Below are 25,814 nucleotides of genomic sequence, written 5' to 3'. Positions count from 1 at the left end.
AGTCAGATTTCAGCAAAAAAGAATCTGATGGGGAGAGAGAAAGTAACTCCTAACAACACAAAGGGAAAGAGTGTGTTGGGTTTATATATTCAGCTTAACTGAGGTTACTTCCTTCTAACAGTCTGTGAAATAGCAATCTAAATTAACCCAGTGAAATGACAGCAGAGAGTTATGTCTGTCTTCTCATAAAGTCAGACTAGTATGAGTGTTCTGGAGATTAGATTAACTTGTTTTACTAAACTTTACCATTCTCTCACTTCTCATCATTTTATGTGAGTTTGTCTAAGGTGTTTGCATTGTCTCTTTCTACCTTTATTAATGGATTTCTCTGAGTGCACAATGGCTGAAAAGCAACCTGACACAGTGACTGCATAAATTTGGAAATCTCTTCTTGAAGTCTGTGGTACAACCCGTGTACTATTGGGTGTCCAAATGGATTTAGTGTATCATAACACTCCTAGAAAAACAAGAGGACAAAGAAGATGGGATTGCTAAGGGAGACATTAGATTTCATTTCACACTGGTAATAGTTTAGAGATATGTGCCGAGCAAAATGGGATTCAATTCTGCAGCACTCCTCTTCTTTATTGCAGCTAAGTGATTTCAATATCCAATCTAAAGCGATATTGAGAGTGTTTGATAGAAGGGGGATGAAATCAGAGAGCCCTGAAGGCTCAGAGAAGGCCACAAATCTCAGACTGACTCGATGGATCCTTTTGGAGTCATCCCACCTGACCTTAACCTGTCTTATTTAACCTGCAGGCTGCTGGTAAGTACCTCACAATGTAAGATATTGTTTTGTGTTAAAAGGAACCATGCAGCTAGATTGCATTTTGGACATCAGTTGATGTAACTGTAGTTATGGCTTTGGCCATGAACTTGTTGCTTTCAGAAACATTTATGGCTATAAGTTTATTGCCCAGCTGTTGCTGCCTGGTAGACATATCATATCTGGGAAATGGTTTAAACCCCGTAGCTTTTCAATTTATGCTTGTTGAAATTAGATGAAGTTTGCTACACAAACAAGGAGGCTGACCAGAAGTCCAAACAACAATGGTCACAAATATTGTATTTGGGTACCACTTCTCAAAACAAAGAGGCTCCTTTCTCCCAAGATGTATATTCCGCTTCTGATAAACATGCAACTGAAAAAGGTGAGTGTTGTTATTTGCTCTACATATTTAACAGTCTGTCATCAGAGTAATTTCTCATTTTCTTAAATGTTAACTCAACTGTTAGTAATCTGCATTGTTTAACAATGCACTCTGTAAGGATCCTAAATGAAATTAGAATGTTAGGAGCCTGCGGAAGGGCAGTGGAGCTACTGAGAATATTTTCTTCGGCTTCTATGGGTTTTCAATAAGAACTGAAGAAGATTTAAGTGAGGAAGGTAAAGAAAAATGCATTGGACAAATGCTCTGTATGTGTATATATTAATGAGGGTTTCACAATTCCGGTTTTGTTTTCAGTGTAACAGGGTTTTTCTGTGAGAAAGGCTCAGGAGCTACACTGTATTGTCCTTGCTTTGCTTTCAGAAGCATTTAGATTTCTAGACTTACCCTCACTTTCTCTAACACAATACTGAGTGGCTCATAAAGTGTCATAAAATTACAAATAAAAAAAAAGGCTGGAAAAATTTTAAATTCACGCCTCTCAGTTAAACAATCATCTATTTTATTCTATTTTATTTTTCTTCTGGAATGAAAAGGCTACTAACTTATGTTAGCATAAAATACTTTTTACAGTTTTTATTAAATTCTCTGAGAGCAAACTTCTGCTTTTGGTCTTCTCCTAAATCTAACTGCATAATTTTTTGCATGAAAGCCAATGTAAGTAAATAATACACAAAAATGACTGTGATTCTTAATATGGCTTTATTTAGTGCATGTACCATATTTCCATTTGAATGCATAAATTGTTTTGACACTTGACTCAATCTGCAAGGGCATATAAAAAAGAAAAGTGAGCTCTCAGCACTTCCTGTATTAAAAATGCCTTTGGCAGTATAGTGTAATTTTGGCTAGACAACCATTTAGCTTTCATTCTCTGGTCAACAAGTTTGCTTTTAAAAGCCCTGACAGCAGAGGCAGGCAGGCACTCATGTCTGTTTACGGTGCTCTTCTGAAGGCTGCGTCACAAGCTGGCAGGAGAGCAGGGCAGCGAGCCTGGCATTACCGCTTATCCTGTCTTCACAACCAAACGTAGCTCCAGGGTACAGAGAAGCTTAAGCCATTAATATTGGTTTCCCCACTAGGCATTTATGTAAACCGACATCTCTGGCAGTAGACAGGCCTTCTGCATAGTCATCAGTAATTGCTTCTAAAATTTCATTAAAAGTATAAAATGCACCAACAGTGGTGTACTCAGATTTGAAGTGGCATGGTTTCATTTTTTATTTATTTTTTAACGTGAGCAGATAATCTACTTTGAGTGGAGGTACATTGCATATGGCCTGCGCAATAATTTATTGATTTCTATAGCATCCAGGGACCTTATTTTTTAAGAAACAGAATGCCTTTGTAAGCTATGTATTACCGGTATTATCTTTAATGTGCTCTTGGCAACTGAATTTTCTTCTCTGCTGCAGAGAATAATGAAACGAGATGGATTTGCTGGATTCTCGTTTATTTAAAAAAAGTAATCACAGTAGCAATTTACATATGTTTCACTGTTGCATCTAGATTTTGAATATTTACCATAACTGGATTAGATTCTAGTTATGTACAGAACTGACTGGAAAATAAACTGGCATCTTGATTTACATTCATTCTGCATCAGTGGTTCCCCTGTCAAATTTGTTCAGTGTGGAAGATTTGGCCAAGAGCTGAGTCTGTGTATTACCTGCTACTGCAGGCAAAAGCCTGAAGTATGTGTTGGCCCAAATCCCTGACATATATAAGGAATGACATATTGCTGTACAGAGAATAGGAATATAGGAGGTAAAATATGCTTAATATTCAGTCAGGAAGAAGAAGGTTTTTTTGTTGATGGTGTAATTTATTGTTTTGTTTGGTTTTGTTTTGTTTCATTTTCTAGAATAGTCAGGAGTAGATTTATATAGTGTGAAGGTAAATGCTGAATGGAAGGTGATCTCAGTGTATGATTTACAGGTAGCTTCCTTATACTATTCCCGCCCTGTAAGGTAGAGATGGTTTGGGGGAGCATGAACTGCTTGTGCTTTGTGACTGTGTTGGCACTAGACCAGACAGCAAAAGAGCTTTCTATTAGCTCTGTGCAGATGAACTAAAATCTTTCCTTCCAGTCAAATGTGTGTGATATGGGGAGAAAAAAACAAAACAAAACACTAATTTGTATTTATTCCTCTTTATACTTTTTCCTCCTCATGGATTTTGTTTATAGGTATAGGTAGCCCAGTGAAAGCTAAGAAAAAAATAATTGTGTGCTTGCAAACCATCCATTATTACTCAATGAAGTATGCTTAAAAAAAAAAAAAAAAGTTGTATTTCTGTACTTCTTTTCAGTCATTATTTTCCCAGTTTTGTGGGAAACCTCTTTTATCATATCTAATGCCAGAATGCTGGTGTGGGGTGCCTTTTAGTGGCCCAACAGAACCTAGTTCTTTTCAATACGGGACAGAAGTTTTCCTCATGTACTTCAGAGCAAGCTATTCCCAGAATATCTGTTTAAGAGTTAAGTACTCGTTTCACCAGTCCTTTTTCACTCTGGCACTAGCCAAACTTTTAGTAGAGAAGTATAAATCACCCTTTATCCCGCTGTTCACCGTCACCCTCCCTGAGCTGTCATGTACAAAACCCCTGTCCTTATATACAGGCCGACATTATAATCTCACCAATAGATCTGTGTTCATATTATTGCAGATTTACATTTCTGATTTGTAATTCTTCCTCTCTCCATCCAATAGAAAATGGAAGAGCCTTAGAGGTGGATTTAGTACAAAAGTTTCTGCTTGAGGTAGGTAATACATTAAAAAGCAGAACTACTTAAATTGGATATAAAACTGTGCTAACAGAAACATACTTTTTTGGGTTCCTGTTCTATAGCAGCTAACAGGCAATGCAGCACCATGCTATGCGGGTGCACATTAACACTTCTGAAGCTTGGTCTGTCCAGACTGAAAATGAGAGTTTTGGGAAGGCTGTCCCTGACATTTCCCTGTGTGCCAGATCCTGACTACATCCTGGTGCTGTCTATTGGTGTGACTTGTAAGTGACTGGAAGGTGATGGTTACAGAGCTTTGAGGTGCATGCAGTTCTGTGATGAGGTTACTAGGAAAGCCTTTTATTGATTTATTTAAGATTATCTTTATTTCTGTGTTATTCTCTCATTACATTTGCTTTGGAAGAGACATCAGAGATCAAGGTAAGATAAAAAGAGCATGAAAAGTTCACAGTGTTTGGGCTGGAAATGTTTGATAGAATCAAGCTATCAGGCTTCAGGGTAAAAGATTAAAAGCAAAAAAGGTCTGAAATAGTAGCAAGGTACTAAATAGTAAAGCAAAAAGGCACTAGAAAAAGCAGGCAGAGGTGAAAAGAGGCTGGCTGTTTGGAGTGTTTAGGCACACTGCCCTGTGAATTAGCAGACAAATGTTCCTGTCTGATTCCTATTGTAAGTCCAGCATCCTGATTCCTTTCCACAACCAAGTTTCCAGGTGCTTGCACTAAGGCAACAGCTCCGTTTTGTGGCTGTGATATCCTGCCAGGCCTGTCTGCATCAGCAGGTTGTTTTGTGATGCTGTCACCTTCCTCAAGGAGAATTACAGCTTTGGTGTACCAGTTATAGATTTGGTGTAAGCCTACATGTATCATTCACTCTGCTGGACAGATTTATCAGAATAAAAATGAAATTAGGAAATGAAAGAATGAAATGGCTTTGTTTTAGGACTTGACTGACTTATTTGTGGTTAACATGGCGGTCACCATTCTGTTTTAATTAAGCTCACAGTGGACAACTTGGAAAAATTTACCCATAAGGAAGGTTGCTTCCTAACCCCAGGCCGTTAGCAGTTGTTTTATGAGCTAAAGAAAAGATTACCTTTAGCTAGCTGTAAACCACAGGGAATCTCAGTAATGGCAATGGGTAAGGTGCACTGCCCTGAGCTCAATTACTGCTAAGAAGTAAATTATGCTTGAAATATTTGCTGGGAGGTACCTGGACATGGTTACTATTAGTGTTGAAATGTACAGTTCTGGATTCATTATTAAAGGGATTTATTTTATTTTTATTTTATATTTTATTTTATTTACATCAGACTTTCCTAGCAACATATTTATTTTCATTCCAGGTACCAGTGGTTTCTATTTCATAACTTAGCAACATGTACTCTCAGCATCTCATGCTCTTTATGAAGGTATGCATTTTTCATTTCCAGTTTTTGGTGTGCTGAAGGATTACTGTTGTATCTCTTATGTTTATTGAACTTGTTTTTTTGAACTCTTATCAGAGGATTTGTTAGGTCCTGATATGCCCGTGAATTCAAATGGAAGACAAATTCTGTGCAACAGAGATGTAATGAAATGAACGAAGCCTCAGGTTTGTACGTGTGTATGATATTTCTTGTATTTAACTAAGGTGTTTGATAACAGTCTGGATCCTTGTGCTTTCTTGTTGCACTTCGCTCAAGGAATAGCAATCCGAATACTTGCCCTCCTACCGTTATACATTTTGAGGTGACAATTTTCCATTAAGCAGAGTCACTTAGCAACTATCACTAGAAAATAAGCTATGCTGGTTTTCCTACAGAAAAGCACCACTTTACTGCTCTATCACCATTGTCACAGGGCTGTACAAAAAAATGGGAAAATGTCTTAATAGAATACATGAAAAAAGTTCGATTCATAAAAAATCTGTTGCCAGTACAAGACAAACACAAGCATATGGAAATTAGATTATTTGCTAAATGTAATGACCCATGGAATGGGCAAATTATTTGGTATGCTCATTTCAGGTCTTGTGTACAACTATCTTATCATGTTTCTGACAGTAATGAGGCCAACAGTGATGAAGGAGGCACAAGAGTGAATGATATCTTCCCTTTTATCTGAGATAAAACCAGTCTCAGGGTCTGCAAGTAAATGTTCAGCTCCACCTGCTCCTTCTGCCTTTTCCTGTACTGTGACTACTTGATTTAAAGCTCTTGCTTCCCAGCAGGTGAAGGTGTCTTATATATGATAATTTAAGGGAGATATACATAGAGGAAAGAATAAGTAAAAGGGAAGATTTCAAAGATTAGACAGGAAAAAAGTATTTAAAATTAGAACCAGAGGTATAAGCAGACAGAAGATAATGCTGAGGTGAGGGACAAGGAAGAGAAGTGAATTGCAGCAAGGGTAGAGAAAAGGAATAGAGATGGGGAGAAAGTGAGAAGACAGCCAGGTAAAAGCATATGAAAACAAATAAAGCTGTTGTCTTAGAGGATGGAAAGTGCTATGTGAGACAGAGGAAGAATTAAGGAAACAAATTATTTTATGGACAGAGGAGAAGCAGAAAGAAAACACGTTAAAAAAAAAAAAAAAGGAGAGTCAATATACAACCTGCATGTAACAGACTTGTATTTTTGTATGTATTTTGGCTTTCCCCACTGCATTCAGGTCTCCTGTGTAAATCTCCTTCTGAAAGAAACATTTCTGCTTCAAGCCTGCCTTTTGTGCCTGCATTAAAACTGGCAAAAAAGTCTCAGCAGGCAGGTGAGGGATACAATGATCAGCTGAGAAATTTTCTTTTTTCTTTGTGACAATTTTTTCCTTGTCTTGTTGTTGTGTCGTTTGTTTGGTTGATTTTGGTGACCTATTTCAGAAGAGTACAATATTAGTTACTGCTAGCAGAGTAGGTGGACCAAAAGTAGTGCGTAGGTTCCTTTAACAACAGTCTCCTAATGTGTTTGGGTAATCTTTTCAGAACACAGTTCTGTTCCTGAGCAATAATAAAGGGTTTTTATACAGAGAGAGGGAGTTATTTCTTGATAAGGAAATTACCATTTTAGAAAGTGACTATAATCATAGGTGCTTTGTGGTGGCAGCTCTTCCTGCTGCTAGCAGAGAAATACAATGACAGCAGCACTGCTGGGATGAAGAAGGTAACTTCTTCACTGAGCCCTAATCCTGCATCCTTTTAAGCATATATTCTAGGATGCTGTCAGAGAGAGGGCACAACAGTGGTGGGAACTTAGGGCTCATTCAAAATAATAATTTCTGTCAGTCCCTAATAGAGCTTTCACAAGCATTAAGAACAGAAAGGCACTCATTAAACTCTAGATGATGCCCAGGTTTTCTGCTGTTCGGGCACATCTGTCTTTTATTCAGTAGAATGGGTTGAAAAATTTTTGAAATTAGTTATTCAGAAAGATCTTTCATCAAGAGGCAAAATAGAAAAAATAATGTATGAAAATGTTTGTGAAAATGTTCAGAAAAAGTGAAGACAATTTTCTAACCATTTTCTGCACATTAATTATGACTAAAGCTCTGCAGTTTTGATCTGCTTTTCTCTGCTCCTGCCAAACTTAAGGTAACAATGAATAATCACTACAGTTATTGCTTTATCTTAAATTTACAATAGCAAATAAGAATAAAAAAGATGCAACTTCATAAGACTTTTAAAGAGAACATGCCCAGTCAGATTTCCCGATTGGGCCCAGCACTTCTGAGGTAGATATGAACTTTATTTTAAACCTCAAGTATTTACATTTCAGTTACTAAGCAGTTGCAAATGAACTGTTGTTAAATACAATACTATTGAGCAGTTGCACAGTTTTTACCATGTTGTTTAATAGTCAGTTGCATAGGAACTTTTAGTCAACTCTATGCAGATGTACCTGTGTGTGTTCTTGTATAAGTAGTACACAGACAACTTATGATAGCACCAGCACTATAATGAACATGTTATATTCATGAATGTCTAGATGACTCAGTAGTTGAACAGATTAGTAAAGTCTTAAAAAAATAAAATTAAATTAAATCTGGTAGGTGGTAATATACATAAATGAATAGATGTATACAAAATGAAAAGGTGGTTTGGTAATGATGTTTTGATACCTAATGGTCAAGTGACCACTTTGAAGGAATCTGAAGATCTCCTGAGTTCCTAATTGATGATGACGGATTGGCAGTAATAAGATAAGCATGATAGTGATGGAAAATGAGTTGATAGGGACACACAAAATCTATGACACATGAAAAGGCACCAGGAAGGGCTACCTTAAGTAGTAGGGTACTTCAGAGTTTTCAAAAAAATACCTCTCATTGTTCTCATTTCTGCTGTTTCTTTTTCTTTTATTATTTTTATTTTTAGAATATATGGTAATTGTTTTATCCTTTCAATGTTACATTTAATGTCATGGTACCAGGACTCCAGCTGCTTTAAACAAAGAACCTTCTTTTGACCTTTCTCAGATAAAACATGTTCTAAACCTTCTAAGCCTTTACTATTATAAAATTTACAGTTAAATACCTGACATAGGCAGATAACTGGTATGCAGATTAGTCTGGTATCATTTTTTTTCCTTTTTTTTTTTTTCTTTTTGCTATTGTTTTTATGGAATATGCCATGCATGACCAAAATTTTACTTTATCCATACTATTCCTATTAATGTCCCCAGTTCAGCAGAATATTGCAAAGGAATAAAACATAAAAATCTGAAATTTCACTAGACTGTTCCTTTACTTGAAGATAAGTAGTAGAATATAATCTTGCTGAGTCAGTGCTGTTACCAGTATGTAACTGGTGTATGATTTTACCAAAAAAAAAAGAGCTGTTAAAAAGGTGTTTTAATTGCCTAGAAGTCTGGTCAAATTTTCTGTAGATGCATTGCAATTGTGTGTTGTTTTCATTATGTTTCAGTTGCATGTACAGAATCAGTCCTTCAAACTTGAAATGTCTGCTGGTTTTGATTCATCATGTTTTTAGTTCCCCAAGAAAGTTAATAACTTCATGCACTCATTGTTTAAATAATTCCTTAAATCCTGAATGCTTACATGAGCAACTTTACTAGCTTATATTTTCTTTTATTAAAATGTATTACAGGAAATAGTAGGAAATGGTAGGAAATGAGCCTACTTCATTAAATTTCATTGTAAAAAGCTTTATGATTTTGAAAAAAAGAAAAGAAAAGAATACTAATCTCTAATACTTGTTTTTAAAAGGAGACCCTAATTCTTTACTTGAAAAATTGCAGTCAGTATCTCTCAATTTCATTAAAATCACACATAGGTACTCCAATTCTCCTGCTGCTGCTGAAGTCAGTGCAAAAGATTTCCCTTCCTCAAGGATCAGTGTGATACCAGGATTAAAATAGAGTTAATTAAGAAAATGCTGCCTCACTGGTATTTCCACCTCAAGATGAGATAATGTAGAAGGTTGTGTATTTGCTATGAAATTATATGCACAGAAACATTTTCTCAATGTCCTCCAGGTCTACAGCTATGAGAAGGTGCAGCAACATTGAATGGTTATATGACTGAGGTAGTTCTTAGGACAGTCAAACACTAAATGCTAATCAGTCTGGATAAAACACAAATCCCCTGAATTTCTGAGAATTATATTAAAAAAATAAAAAAATAAAAAAAAAAAAAATGCATATTCAGAGGTGAGACTGCATAAAGGTAGAGTCATGATTTCTGATTTGGCTCCGTGGAGTTGCGTATTTGCTCGATATGCCTTGTTATTTAAACCAGTCCTATGGGTTGGCAATGAATATAATTGTTTAGTGTTGGTGATTAGGTGTTATTCTTCCGATATAGTTTCTCTAGTAAAATTCTTCCACTGCTGATGCTGGGTGATCTACTTCAGTGAAAATATGTTGATATTCTGAAAAGTCCTTTTTAGGAAATGTTCATGCACTATCACAGAATCATCTATGTATATATATGTATTTTTTCGTATAATTTCATTACCTATAAACTACAGCTCATTCTGCAGACATACCTTAAAGAGCTGTACAAAACCATGAAGAGGTTCGAAAGAGATCTTTCAGAGAGCCCTGGAAGAAAACTGAATCAAAGAAGTAATTATTTTTTTAAAAAGGTATGTTTTACTTAGAATTTGTCAGCTTGTAGCCTACACACCAAAAAACTTCATCTAAATGCCTGTTAACTTCATATTTGAGGCCTTGCTCCGTTAAACTAATGAGGTCAGTAGGTCAAACGGTACACAGTCAGGAGATAAAAAGTAATTTTCACTGCTAAAACAAAAAGAAAAATGCAAAAACAACTTTTTAAAAACTACTAAAACTGTAGAAGTTGCTAAAGCAGAAAATGAAAAACACTGCTGCTCACTGTACTTCATCTGCAGCCAAGAGAAACTTTTGTGATAGACAGACACAAAGTTAGCTTGTAACTGAGCTGCTCCAAAAAACTGAAATTCAAAATCCAGAGGGCAATATAGCAAATGCTACTTTTTAATGTGCAAACTGAGAAGCTCTTGGTATTCTGCAGAACTGAGTGAGCATGGTAATTTCTAAAATGAAGATTTTCTTGCAATTGCACACACACTGCCCCTGTTTTCCAATGAGGAAATGACAGAAGACGGTATTTTGAAAGCTTCCTTCCCCACTTGTTTATTCTGTTTGAGCTGTTTTCAGTTAAAATGGGTTGGAAATGTGGACTTTTCTGCCTGCAGGTGCTGGGTAAGGGTAGTCAGAAAAATGCTAGAAATTGTGATGGATATAACGAGAGGAGATTTGGATGGTTCTAGCCAGAAGGTTGTCCCATCTAGCTATGCTTCTATTCCTTATCACATCGGAAAAGTTGGCTTTGTTTTTGTTTTTGGCAGAGAAATTCAGAAAACTCTCTTTAAACAGGGAACAGAAGCATGAGCAAAAGCTCCTAGTGTCCTGAGAGGGTGAACTGCTAAGGACAAGAAAACCAGGGGGAGACCTTGAAGGCAAAATCAGGATGGGAAAAATGCTTTGTCCCTGCAGCAGAAGTGGCCGCACAGGTAACTGCCTCAGAGAATCGCAGCCGCGGTTTCTTGCTTCATCCAGATTTCTGTTGAGCCTGAAGGCTTTTGACTTTACAAAGTCCAAAGGCTAGCAAGCATACCACATGCTGTATGCTTCCTCAAGGAGGAGGGAGAGAGCAAGTTAAGAGAGAAGTTAAATGAATTTTTGATTCCCGTTTTATCGACTGAGAGAATATCAAAAGGAAGGACCAAATTTAATGTTTTTGAGGGAAGGAGACATAGAATCTTGTATTACTGCGTCTCTGTGCCTTGTGAAAATTACATTGTGTATTGAGAAAATAATCAGTGAGATAAAATACTTGCTGGGATTAGAGAGACAGCTTTAGCTAGATAGATGTCTTGCATAAACTGAACTAGGCCAAGACAGCTTTATTAGAATAAAAGAAAGAGTCAGTAACATGGTTATATTTGTAAGAAAACTGTACTGGAAAGCACTTACAAAGAAAAGGAGCATACAAGAGAGGAAAAATAATATTGATCATACCATAAAAGTAGATTTTATATACTTTTATATAACAGCCCATGCAGTGGGGTTTGACCGTATGCTGGTGGCCTGCACAGAGGGGATCCCAATCCCCTGAGTGACTGCTATGTTCATTTAATTATTGTTCAATGGTCTTGAAATATTTCCTCATGATACAGGTGCCAAGAGTTCTGTGATCTTTTTCCTGTCATTCCAGGAATGATGCTGAAAAGACTTGAATATTTGGGTCGTTAGGTCTGTGTGAAAGGTCCTGGGTACAATCTCTGTAGCTACACAGCAATGGTTTAACATCTCCCAGACTTTCTATTAAACAGAGTTGATCAAGAATTTTCTGTGCATAGGCCTTCAGTTTGCTTTGCTTCTTTCAGAGGAAAAAGTATTTTTTGTCAACTTTAAATCTTCAGAGGGGATAATATGTTGTGTTTATTTTTTTCAAGTGTGATTTTTCAAGCTGTGCTGGAAAGCTGTTCAGACAAATACACTAACATTTTGGGGGCAACTTCACCCTGCCAAAAAGTAAGTTTTAAGTTCACTTATATAGAGTTTATGTTTTCCTCATAACACTTTTTATTTATAAGAACTTCAAACTTCTTCAGCAGTGGTTTATTTTAACTGAAAGAAGGAACAGGAGGAGGGAAGACACGGTTTATACTTATTTTTTATTTCCTCATTTTTGAAGGGTTTTGGTCAGCTCAGGTTATTTATTTGCAAAAGAGAACTGCTAGCACCAATAGGCCTGAGATTGCAGTCACTCCTCATGCCAGCACAGTCCAGACCTGCAGCTCCCCGCAAGACAGGCACCAGTGTCACAGCGCTCCTTAGGTGCAAAGGCCCAAATGCTTTGCTTTGGGCCATGGAGGAGTTTCAGACAACTGTACTCCTTTACTGCCTACCTCAGGTGAAAAGAAGATGGAATACAAAATTGTCCAGGTTACAAAGGCTTTTTTTTTTCCTTCCTTTTCTTTCTCCAGGCTCCTCTCTTACTGAAATTGTTGGACTCAATACAGCTGCCACATACCCAGAGGAATTTTGGTGAGGCATAATTCTAATTTTTGTGGGGTTATTAGTAATAATTGTCAAAAGGAGTCTTATTGGATGGCTGCATAAATAAGCCATATTCATGCAGCTTTGGTTTCTCCTATAGAAAATATTAGACTCAGTCAAAGGTGTGAAGTGGTTATTTTTCTCCTTGTGTTCAATTGGTAGTGTCAGTACCATTGGCAGAAAATATCAGTAAAACTTTCAGTGACATTTCCAAGAGTCTTTTGAAAGCAGTTATTTTAAGAACTGTTTGGTTCAACAGTGTTGCCACTTCTCTCTCTCTCTTTTTTTTTTTTTAATTGCAAAATTTCAAGCATATATGCTTCAATTTACACAAATACTTATGAAGCGTTTTTACCTGTGTAAGTATGCAGGCAGTAAGAAATATTCATTATTCCTCATTTGTTTGACATTTACTGCTATTGCCATTTAAATATTTTTTCTTCTGAACTGGGGAGTAGGAAGAGTCATGTCTAACAGAGAGGAACAACTGCTCATAACATATCAGCTTTCAGCAAGGAAAAAAAAATTGTTTATACTTAATTTCAGGTATTGGTGTGTAGCTCCTTAGGTTACTGTAGGATTCATTGGCTGCCTACCTTAAAACACATCAGTTACTTTTCTGTATTTTATCTGCATTGTATAATGCAGGAGTAATACATCTCTCTGCAGATATAGGGCAAAACTCTGGAAACTGGAGAAATAAGAGAGGGATGTTAGAATAAGTACTTTAGTGGTCCTGGTAGTGGTATTGGTAGTCTAGATTGATTTGTGACCACTTGCGAAGAAAATATATCAGAATATTATAAACTGTATCAGTATATAACTATATATATGTACTATATACAGATATAACATATATATATAATTATATATATAATTATATATATAACTATATATAATATAAATATTATAAAATATATCAGAATATTATAAAATGAATATAAAGGGAAAAGAAAATCTATTCTTAACAAACAGATTTTTAAAAATACATCCTCTTACAAGCCTCTAGTCCTGGATGTTTTTTTCTTACATATTTCAATTCTTATGCTTCAAGGACTCAAAGTTCATTACAGGCTTTAAGTAAAGAGGCTGATTATTGCAGTCAATATCATCCTAGTGCAAAAGTAAAACGAAAGTTTTGTGGTTTATTGTTTTCTATTTATTAATAAAAACCATTCAAATTATTTTGAGTTCAACACAGCTGAATATTATATTGATTTGAAATACCATGTCATAGGCATAGTGTATATGAGCAAAGACACACTGACACTTAGAGGAGTACATCAGGAAGGACTCTGAAGGAAGTATTTAGAGATGCAGTAGCCTAAAGTAAGAAATAGATGCTGTGTGATGGTAGGAAAGTACACACATACATTTTTCCTCGCTTGAGGTAAAGTCACTTGCTTTCATGCATCTTTTTCTCTCTCAGTCTTTTGTTACTGACTTGGCCAATACAGAGACCTTTGCATCAGACAGGGTGCTTCCAAAACAAATACATTACATTGTCTTCCTGGAGCCAAAGTGACATATGAGGGGCGGTATTTGCCCCTTGACCTGATCCTGCTACCTGCTACTCACTTCAGAAGTTTTTTTTTGTTTTGTTTTGTTTTTTCACAGCAACCCAGAATTGCTGCCAGATCGTTGAAAATCATGAGTCCGTTATTCCCGGTAGGCACTGTTCACAAACGTACAGTTCAGGTTAACAGGCATTCCTTATGTCTCACTAAATGGTATTTCCCTTTGCTCCTGGAGAAAAACAGATCTTCAGGCATAGGTCTATAATGACTGTGTCGGCAGGGTTTCCAACGTGCAGCTGCGATGGCAGCATGGAAGTAGCTGCTGACCAGCCACTGCTGTGCTTGGCCGATGGCATTTTTCTATAAGATACTCTTGGAATAAAGTTGCTGGTTGCTCATTAAGACCCCACACTGACTAGCCAGCAGAGTGGTCCAATGCATCAATTCACTATCCCAAGACCCATTTCTATGAAATCGAGCGCAGAAGACACTCTGCAGCTCCCGTTTTGGGACTACGCTGCGCAGACTGCTTTCTCTCCCAGGACAGTGGGTTTTCCTTCTACCTCTGACTTAGATCCTCATTGTGTCTATTACTAGTATGTTGAGCTTCTTCCTATAGATGAGAAAAACAGGAATTTTTCCCACTACTTTAAGTCAGTATATTTGGTTAGTTATGTTTGTAGTTATGTAATGATAAGCTGTGGCTTTTGAATGTTGAGCCATTAGTTCAGGAGCTATATTTACTTCATGGACTGTAAATAAGTAGCCTGAATGTAGCAACTATTCCTGTCCACTATGGATAATTTAGTACAACATATGTTAAATGTAAATAAACATAGTTGAATTCATGCACTTGGTGTACTTGCACAACTATGTTTTCTTTCAAATTAAATAGTTGTATGAATTACAGTTAAGTAAGCGTTTCACTTACTTTCAGAAATTGCAATAGGCAGCTATAACAGCCGAAGTCACCAAACCGCAAACAAAAAGCTGTGCCATAAAATCCAGGCTGATGGCTTCTCCTGCCATGGGCACGGGTCTGCGTGGCCTCTGGGTGAGCACCACTCTCTCAGGGGATCCCATTCCCTCTGGAGGAACTCCTACAATAACCATATTCCCTCTGACAGGAGAAAAAGTAAAGTAGCAAGAAGTGGTTCTTTCCTTCTGTTTTCTTTTCCTGTACTGATGTTAGTCCAGACTTTTTTTGTCGTTACAAAAGGAAATTTTTTAATTCAGAAAAAATTCAAAAGCTCAGTTTCGCAGCTGTAGAGGCAGGCATTTGGTCTCTATGCTCCACACAACATATCAGCACCTGGGTGCATTTTAATCAATAGAAGGCAGCAGAGAACTCTCTCTCTAATACAACCATATATGACCATGACATTTTTTTTTTCTTTGGAAAGGATGGGAGTGGGTGGTAGGGCTGATACTTGCTTATGGTATTGCCATAAACAAATTTCCACTTAGTTCCCAAATCATTACTGCTGTTCCTGAAATTGCTGCAGTTATTTTATTTGCTTGGTGAGTACTTCATTGGGTAGGAATACTTGCTCAGGCATTAAAGAAGCCCCGCTGTTTTTGCATTGTGTTTGTATTCAGTCCTATGAAATAAATAAACCATACATATATGTTTTTGAAAATGTAAGCTCCTAAACTTTCGCATCGGTGAATCTTGATTTCCTGATGATGACACAAGTGCAGGATTTTGATTCCCTGTCTGCTGTTGATAACATTAGATTATTGCAAGGGAGAACCTGGGCCCAAGAGCTCATCAGCCTGGCAGGGAATGGGAAGCTCAGCATGCAAGGCAGAAGCCAGCAGGGACTTCCTTGAAAGCCTAGCTAAAAAAGAAAAAAATAATAATTTTCTTGTATCACAGGCAATACTATGGACATAGCGAACACCTGGGGCTGTTGTATGCTGTACACTTTAGGCTCCAGCTGAGTGGCTTCAGTGCAGCTGCTAGAAACTTTGCAGGTCCACTGTAAGGGCAAAGATGGAAGAAAGCAGTTTTATTCCTAATACAGGTTCAGTAAGTGATTTGAGTGATTCTGAATGCAGGAAATCTGAAGAGTTTGGCAACTCCTGCTGGGCTGCTTGCTTACCTAATGTATGTTTTTCCTTTGACTGTGATGGTTACTGTGCAAAATAACAACTAACAGCATGTTCCTGAATACTGTCTAAGCAGAGGAGAAGACAAAGAATAGCAATGATGGTTATTTTATGAAAGGTGGTTAAAGCAATTATTAATGCACTCTGTGCTTAATGGATATTTTAATGTAAAATCTACCACCAATTCTCCCAGGCAGTTGTAATCAGAAGCACCCTGAAACCATATTATAGGCACTGTTGAGTACCTGTTTTCTTTTTCTCTTTTTTTTTAGTTTAATTTGATGGCATTATTTATGAAAATACTTTTGAAAATATGATTTATTTTTTACTTCTTTAAAAAGAAGAGTGTAATAAAAAGCTGGGGATGAATGGCTGTGGCTACCACTGTTGAAGAAAGAGCTATTGAAACTGGATATTAGGCAAACCTTCTTAGCAATAAGGGCAGGTAGATCAGTTTTGAAAAGGTTGTCAATGAACACTCAATCTCTTTAAATCTTGGAAGCTGGGTCTGGATACTTAGCCAAATATATATTCTACTTTAGCCCAAAACTTTTTGGATTTGATGCAAGAATTACTGCATGACATTTTCTGGCCTCTGTTAAATGGAGGTCAAATCTGTCGATCCCTTTGGGTTTTAAAATCTCTAAATCTATTGCAAAGAAGCTGGCTGCCAATTAACTTCTGTGCTTTGGAGTACAGACCTTCAGTTGAGAGCTTCACATGCCTATGCTGATTTACCTTCAGTTCCCGGCAGAAGTTGAGAACAACATTTAGTTGCTTCTTAACCTCACAGGACTGATTTTCATTTAACTTGCATTTCATTTTTTTCATTTCACTTCTGGGTCCACAGGTTTTTTTTAATTATTTACTGGAAGACTTTATTTTAGTTTTGTTTCCTTTCAATTTACAGAATAACGAACAAGGCATGTGGATACTCATGCTGAACTTCTCCCTAAGTGTTAAGATTAAAGATATATGAATGTATTTTGTTTATTTGCATTTTTGACCTGTGCTTAGTACTACTATTAGTACTATTTTTTTTGTGTGTTTTCTCTTCTTTCTTAATATATCACTCCCTTTTTATATTGTTGAACCCCTTCTTTGTCCATTAGCAGTAGTGCAGCTTCCTGATGAATTGAGGTGAGCTTGCTGATTCAGCTGACGGAAGAAAGAGAGGATTCGTGCTTAGCGGCAGCATGGAGTTATGTTGGCTAAAGGCGAGCATGACCTAACATTTATCATCTGTTGTTTATTCTCTTGTACTCCGCTGAAAGGGTAGATCTTCTTGTGGTAGGATGGCTCGATTTGAGTTTTAAATGTGTGTGTCACTGTGTATTTATGGAGCTGTTTTGCACTTGATAGGGAAGATGGGAAGGTTTATGTGATGATCCTCGGAGATGTTGCATCTGCAGTGAGGAGGAGAGCCAAGAAAACACTGTGTTTAGTGCTGACTTCACCCTGGAGCCCTCTGTATGAACCTTGGTCACAGACTGTGGAGCAATCGGCAGTCAAGGATCAAGAGAACAAACATCTCCCCTGAAACTACATGGGAAGTCAGTGCAGGTTGAGGAGAAAACATCCAAGTGGTCAAAAGAGAAAAACTACTACTTATATAGTATACGTAAATGCATGGTAATGTTTATTCTTTGGAACAGAGGTTATATTCACGGTTGTGAGACCAAATTCACATCTTACTGCAAATGTTGCCATGCTCTTTTGTAGGTTATGTAATGATGTATACCAAGTTGTTGGTCAATGAATTATATATGCAAACATTTTTGCAGTGGCCCCAGTGTTATAATTAAGGATGAGGTACTTTTTTGGGCATATGTATTTTGTCAGAAACGTGTCATTCCACAATACCAATCTGACAATGAATTACTTCAGACCATACCATAGGGGTGACGCCTCCTGGAGAAGCAGCAGGAATCTTTGGTTGATAGTACAAAACAAGATAAAAACCATGTTGCCTTTTGGGTCAATTGCCCATTTACACTTCTATCAGGACTTTTTCTAATGCTTATGTATACTGCACGTTTTAGGATCATACAGGATTTTTTAATTTTTACTTTTTTTTTTTTTTAACCTTGCTGTTCAAGATAAACTGTAGCAAAATGGGATAGCGTTTTGATTGCTGTAATCATACCTACCACGCTTAAATATTCTGAAGTGTTCTCTTCGTCTCCTAATTTTCGGCTATCAGAAGCATTTATGAGCCACTTTGCTCACTCTTGAAATCATAGCTTCTGCAGCAGAGCACCATAAGAGGTTGTCAGCAGCCTTTTAAACTGTGAACTCCTGTTTTTGAGCTTCTCAACAACTTTTTGAATCTTCCTTTGGGGGCGAAGAAGAGAAGCCATATTGCATAATGACAGGTCCTTTTTCTCCCCTGACTATTCCTATTAAATGGAGCATTACAATTTTAAAGATAACATTAAAAAAATAAAAATAAAACCACACCCTATAAAATGATTCAGCTGATTCCTTCCTTAGTTTAACGGATGCTAGCTATTAATTGCCTTTGACAAACCTAACCTAAACTATTAAAGATTTTTTTTTTCCTCTTCTCCTTTATTCATCAAGCATTGTATCAACAAATTTAATTAAACCGACCACAAAGGAACCCAGAAATAGGAATTCAAAAGACACTGGATTTTTTTCGCAGATGTAAATGTGCTAATCAGCTTTCAAATCAACCATGTAAAAAGGAAGTCTTTACTAAACATCTCTATTACTTTTTATTAAAACTGAAGAATGACAGAAATACCAAATGTCACATAATAGAATATTAAGGCTTTCAGCATATTGAACCAGTGTTGACAAATCTAACTGATATGCTGTTTATATAAAAAAGTAATATAGTGCAGAAATTATAATGAAAATCTTCATTGTTGAATCTCCCTCTAGTCATAGCAATTGACAGTGTTTTCTAGAGCTGTTTAATTTGTTTCTTTTATGTCCTATGGTTTCGTGCTAGTGTTTTTTTTTTCAAGTTCTCCTTCTTTCTTATTTGTGCTTTCTCCTTCTTTCTTATTTGAGTGCTGAGGATCATCTGAGTGAAAACCATTCATTTTCACATGGTTTTCAATTGAGACCTTTGTAAAATGGCCAATTGCACAATGGCTTTAATAGAAAATGTAGATTGCTTCATATTTGATATAGACCTCACCCTATGCATGTTTAATTTTTCACCCTTCGGGTTACAAAGCTTTGCATAATTTTTCTCAGCCTTTTCTTAGTGTGAGCATGTCATTTGGACTATTGGTCTGCCTGTAATTATTTTTAAACTGCGCTGAAAATAAGTATTGTAATTTCTGGTGATTTGTTTTCACTTGATATCCTGAAAATTAAAGCATTCAGTGGGGAATCCTGCCTCCACTGGAGTTAAGGAAAAAATTCCTTTGAGTAAGCATTTTCCCCTATATATGTAGGTATGCAGATCTAAATATAATTAAATGTAAGATCCTGATTTGTTTACAGCTCATCTTTAATAGACATATTGATCATCTTTGATATAAATATTGCCTGTAGCTGTTACAGCTGATATTTTACAAACTTCTGGGTTGACTTTTTCCAAAGAGATTCTTCTATATGGGATTTTCTCCTGATTCAGTCTCGGTGAAGTGAAAGTGACAGTGCTGTTCAGTGATCTTATTTAAAGAATTGGGATGCCAAGTCCTCTTTTACTGATATCAGAGAGAATTTCTTCTAAGGTAGTAATGGCACCTGAAGCCAGGAGCGTTAAAGGGCCTGGGTGCTCTTAAAAGCATGTCTCAGTGTTACTAATATCTTTCATCATTGTGTGCATTTTTTAAATATACTTTTCTGTAGTATCCAGATGCTTTTAAATTGGAATATTTACCAAAGTATTAAGCTGACAGTGTACAATATATGAACAAGTGAAAATACGGTTTTGATCAATGAGGCAGATTTTTACTTCAGAAAGGTAATTTCTGCTTGCTTCACTTGCAGGTGTTGTCAGTGCCTGAAAGAATATACAAAATAAAAAGGCAGTGAAGAGGTTGTATAGATGTTATTTTTCTTCAGAAATGATTTTGTTGTTCTTTTGGGTTGCAGCTGGAAGGAAAAGTTGGTCTTTCCAAACACATAATCTAAAGGCTCAAGAAAAAGTTTTTTTTTTTTCAAACACTCATAGTGAATATAACAAATATTTCTGACTGTACCATCAAGGCCTCATGTAAAAATGGTCATCCTGTGTACTTTGTGCCATGGCTTTGCTCTCTGAAGGAGTCCTAACACATTAATGGGCAGTGCTGGTGCTGAGAGTGATCTGTTTGGCCTTTTATTAGATTTTTAAGTGTAACATTTGTATGTAACTTATAAAAGTGTTGTTCCTCATTACAAGTGTACCTCCCAGCTTCAGCAGATCTATTATGCATTTACACTTCTCAGCCTACTCACACCCAAACACAGAATTCACATTCAAAAGAGGGGGAATAGAAATTATTATCCATAAAGAGAATCTAATTAAGGAGTCCTTCTTATGTACATTTGACTTCTTCAATAGGACCTATTTGTGGTTGTTTTGATTCATTTTGAATTATTAGTCATCTTCTAAATTTTGGCCTGAGAAAGTCCAAAAAGCTCTCTGAGAAGAGTTCCCTGCAAAACTGGTATGACCATGCTCAGAAGAATGGTAACTAGAGACAGAAGAAAGCCCCAGTCCCAGAAAGTCCTCTTTTGTGTACTTGCCAATTTGTATCGGATGTACTTAAGAACACATTAGTGTTTTTGTTGTTGTTGTTATTTTTGTTTCTTTCTTTCTTTTTTCTTTCCTTTTTTTTTTTTTTTTTTTAGTCTGTCATATAGTTTTCCATAGAGATAGCAGGCTTGGCTCCATGGATTTTCAGGAACGTGGGTTGTTACTTTTTTCATTTCCCCGGTGGAAACCTGATGACACAAATGCATTCAGAGTGTACATAGACCTTTGGAGAAAAGAGCAGATTTATGTTTATTGAAAATCATCACCATGTTACCTTTAGCAGCATGAAAAATGTAATGGCAGAAAATTATTCAAACCCTATGTGTCCTGACTACAAAGTGAATTTGTAGAAATACAGAGCATAATAAGTAAATAGACTCACTAGGCTGGATTTTTAGCCTTCTGCTGTTTTATTTAATTATTTTCATTTAATCCTGTTTCAAAGACAAGTTTCTCTTCTGCTCCTAAAAGTGAGCATATGGTCAATATACGGGTATCACAACTGTCTTAATATCCAGCTGCTGTTTGTGTGTAAATCAGGGGATGGCTGAATAGCTGGCTGGCTGGAATAATATACACAGTGAACCTGGTACTTACATAATAATATTTCTGAATACTTTTAGTCAATCACCATTTAATTTAGATAGGTGCTGATCCTTGCAATAGATCATTGACAAGTCAGGATAGCAGATAGAAAGCAGTTTGAATTAATGGAAGTATGAAAATTGTCAGGAGGCGGGGAGTGAAGGAAGCTCACTCTTCTCTGCCTTTTGTAGATCAAGGATTAGTTGGATTGAGGCAAGAAAAAGTCTGGGTGGGTTTAGCATTATTGAAAATGCTAGAAATTGGGTAACTGAATGACTGGTACAGACTGCAGATGGGGCTCTCTCATCACAGCCCTCGGTGAATGAAATTCTTTTCCTTCTACATTGAAATCTAATAAAGTCTTTTTGATTTCACCATAGATGGTTTCACCTCTGAGCTAAGAAGCAACCTGAGTGTTGAGGTATGTATAATTGGTGCAATTCATTCAAGTCCCATTTAAAAGCAATGTATTATGCATGCACAAATTTTAAAAAGGACAATTATAAAGACACGTCTTTAAAAATGTTCTTTTATAGTGAATAAAACAAAATGATTTCTTCATGCTCCTGTGCAAAGTGAGTGGCCACAAAGCATGTGCATAGTTTTGTAGAGATACAGGACAAAGGGGAGGATAATAATAACCTTTTTATGTCACCAAAGAGTCTGCACAAAGATTCCATCAGCATTTTGCACAGTATGATAGAAAATGCATTAAATCCTCAGCATCAATGTTGGTTCAAAGTGAAACAGAATCAAGCAGAATAAGGTAGCCGTAAAGAAAAGAAATAGCTAAATGATATTAAGGAAGCCAAGATAACTGCAAAATTAACAACACAATAGCTTATAGAGTCTGCTTCTGCTAACAAAACACAATCTTTACCACCTAGCATCTCTGTTCAGTCTTGGAAAGAGAAGGTAATTACATTCTGAAATGAACAAAATAGTAAAAGTATGGTTTTACAATGATAATTTAAATTTTAAAGTTAAGATACTTGAACTTTGACCTCTCAACGAATAGATAGACTTCCTTTCTCTGTCGACACCACGATGTTGAATGATGCCAAAGGCAGTCTCAAGTCAAGAGTAGGTGCCCGGCTGTATTACTTTGAATTCTTATCATCCCTGCATCAATGAATTCACTGGCATTCTAGGGGGAGAAATTTGTGCTGTTTTGATGCAGGCAGGGCTGTTCAGGGCACAACTGCACGCAGCACAGAGCGGGCCATCAGGATGCAATTACTGTATGTCTTCACAGTGGCACCGCAGGCCAGAAAAGGCATAGGGGGATTTCCTGGAAAGTGGGATCCCTCTTGGAATGAGTCTTCTGTCCCTTGCTGAAAATAACATCAAGCTTTAAAATAAACAGGGCATCAGGTGGCACTCTGCAACATGAAGGATTTTCAGAAGTGCTTGGCCAGGACATAACCACAAAGTGGATGTAACCCCTCAGTCCCAGAGATGGTCAGGAAGCTTTCTGCAGCAGGACAGTGCATTTGCAGTTGACACAAGTTTCTTCCAGGTAGCAGAACTGACAGAGCCAGGCTTGGGTTTCTGTGCAGATTGCACTGTCAGCTCTTAAGGCGTGAAAATAAATCAGTCTCAGGGAGCAGGCAGGGAAATGCAGGAAACACAGCTCTTTTTGACAGCATTAGCTTGCACAAAGGTCTCCGAAAGGGAGAACTGGGAGCCCTCCAGCTGGCAGCTCTGAAACTAGAAAGGATAAGGCATGGCAGGAAAAATCCGGATTTGGCAGTGGATCAAGTGACAGCCCTAGCAGATCTCCCCCATGACCAAAACCCCAAGTAGCCAACCCATACCTGATCCAAGCAAATTCTGTCCCATTTAGGGGCCTATGAATGCAGCTGCCAAGTAGCTAGCTCTGACTGGTTGTTTTTGCTAGGACACGATCATCAGTAAGGAACAATAATTACAAGCTGAAAGCACCCATGAATTATGTGCTATGTGGACCAAAACGGAGCAGTGGCTTGTCTCCTTTTTGCTTAAAAAGTTCCTGAGCCTCTAAAATCCAACACCCAAAGGCTTTGAGCTCAGCTAGTGGGAAACATATTTTGGAGTCTTTTTCCCGTGGAAGTCACCTAGTAGGTGCCTATATTGGTTCTTCTGGTTTAAGCAAACTGAAAAATAAATATTGGGGGGGGTGTGTGTGTGGTGGTGTTGCTGTTTGTTATTTTGCCATGTGTGGTAAAGTTTCGCATTTGTCTCCAAAAGCAAAGGTCAGAAGCTTGTATTAATCACAAATACTTCAAAAGTACTTCAGTACTTCTCAGAGCTCTTCAAAAGGCAGAATAATAAAGAACAGGTAAAAAGAACTGCAGTAAAGGGAGGTTAAGGAAGATGTGAGCTATTTTATTATTTATAGACTTGATTCTATTTTCTATATCTTTTACATACAGATAAATTTCATATCAAGTAAATCAAACCTTAATACAGTTTATCATTGGGCACAGTGTATAGGTAGAAACAGTTCCTGAGGTCGCTGTGCTACTGCAGCAGCCCAGAAAGAGTCAATGTAATTTTATTTAAATTCAAAACATGTTCTGGCAACACATGCCCCTCTGCTAACCCTCTGGCTAAGAGTCAGGTCTGCAAAAGTAATATAAAGATGCAACTCCTGGCTTCCAGCATGATTTTCGCCCCTTCAGATACCTCAGAGAGCTTTTTGACTGCCTGAAATAACTTCTCTAACAACACAGAAAAATAACTAACAAATGCAAGGGGAGAGGGAGGAAAAAAAAAATCAAAAGGAGAAGGAGGACAGGGACACGGAAAGCAAAAACCAGTGTGTTCTTGCTGAGTTTTGGGTGGGACGTGTGTTGCTGTTCATTTTCTTGTTGGAATTTGGATGGGGGGAGGCTCTTTTTGAAAGGCCCCGAGGGAGGCGCAGATGTTGAGTTGAGGGGTTGAAAAATAGCGATGCTGATTATTTTACCATTGAAGCATTAGAAATGTATTTTAAATATTCTGATATACATTCAAATGTTTTTGGCAGTTTTGTGGTGTTTGCATCCATCATGAAAAGAAAAAGACAAAACCACCATATGTTCTTGGTGGATTTGTTTCATGTGCCAAAATAGAGACAGTCTCCTTCATTTATCCTCGTTTTGTGCTTATGCACTCATGTTACAACATGATGAATTAATCACATCTTGCAATACTACAGGTCGACTGAATCTAATTGGATGAATGTAAAATATTTGAGTGCAGTAACTACCATATGTTTCCAAAAGTCTTTTCTGCATATGATATAGTATGTGTATATATGATCATAAGAGGAAAAAATACTGATGTATGACAGAAGAAAAACTTAAATGCAAAGCTGAACAACAGTTATGATCAGTAATGAGCAAAATAAGTATAGGACAAAAATATAAGGTCGGTATTGGAGAGAGTGGGAAGTGAGGAAGGCAGAGATGAAACTGCGAAGGCTTTACAAATGTCAACATATGGATGTTAAAAATGGCATGTTGAATCAGGTGTATCTCCCTGAGGAAGGAAGCAAGTATCTTACAAGGTAGGTGTAAATATGCCTTGATAAGGACCTGGGCTGGGATCAATAAGACCCCACCAGTGGAGGTAGAAACAGATCTGCGTGACAGTGGGATTTCGTGAAGGTTTTCTGAGATTTTTCTGGGATTTCTGAGAGAGAGGTGAAGTGGGAGTGATGGGATTTTTGTCTCGAAACTCTGAGTGTTGTAACTGGGGGAACTTGAGGCAGGAATTGGTATGCATACAAGATCTGTCTTGCATTGATAGAAGTAGGTATGAAGGTGTCCTTTGTCATCACTTTAAGGGCCAATAAAATTAAGAATTTCAAAGAATCATCTTGATAAAAGAAATATATGGGAGCAAGGAGGATAGTAGGATTTTAACTTGCAGCTTAAATCATTTTAAAGTCGAAACACCAAATATGAAATTATGAAGATGATAGTGGTTCTTTGTAGGCCTTTTTGTTTGCTTCAGAAAGGATTTTATTTTTCCCAGTTTGGACTACAGATGGGTCTCATGGGGTCTGCTTTCAAACATAAGGGAGATATTCAGGCTTTCAGATTTCATTACTACTTTCTTCATTATTGTGTCTTGAAGAGCTATAAATAACACATGGCTAATCTGTGAATATGGCACATTCCAGGGGATGTGTGTGTTTTAATCAGGGCACCTTCTGACATTTGGTAATTGGTTTACAGATTTGTTATATAATTTCATGATTATTAAGTTGCTAGGAAGAAAAAAAAAACAACGAAATTTGTGATCTAAAATCTACCCTCATTGGACCCATATAGCATTTGTGATTCTTTCAGGTCTAACTGAGGACAGATTTTAAGTCAATGAATATATAAACTGATAACTTTTTTTTTTCTCTATTCCTTATAGTTGTAGTCATGTAATTAGCAGTTAT

The 25,814-nt window shown here is 37.0% G+C and overlaps 1 long non-coding RNA gene across 6 annotated transcripts in view; it reads left to right on the top strand.

Annotated features, from left to right (window-relative positions):
• The first annotated feature begins 4,026 nt into the window (after positions 1-4,026).
• Positions 4,027-25,814, top strand: part of LOC121069108 — a 97,669-nt gene continuing 75,881 nt past the window's right edge. For 4 of the 6 annotated variants that reach the window (XR_005819268.1, XR_005819265.1, XR_005819267.1 and 1 more), the window contains exons 1-6: positions 4,027-4,184; positions 5,264-5,329; positions 5,423-5,511; positions 9,880-9,996; positions 10,772-10,908; positions 21,778-21,818. This is a non-coding gene — a long non-coding RNA (uncharacterized LOC121069108). Of the gene's footprint in view, positions 4,185-5,263; positions 5,330-5,422; positions 5,512-9,879; positions 9,997-10,771; positions 10,909-17,451; positions 17,722-21,777; positions 21,819-25,814 lie in introns of all 6 variants that reach the window. The other 2 variants (XR_005819269.1, XR_005819270.1) reach the window with 2 other exon arrangements.

This window comes from Cygnus olor, chromosome 4 (genome assembly GCF_009769625.2).
Source record: "Cygnus olor isolate bCygOlo1 chromosome 4, bCygOlo1.pri.v2, whole genome shotgun sequence".
Classification (NCBI taxonomy): domain Eukaryota; kingdom Metazoa; phylum Chordata; class Aves; order Anseriformes; family Anatidae; genus Cygnus; species Cygnus olor.
This window is presented reverse-complemented; position numbering and strand designations above follow the sequence as displayed.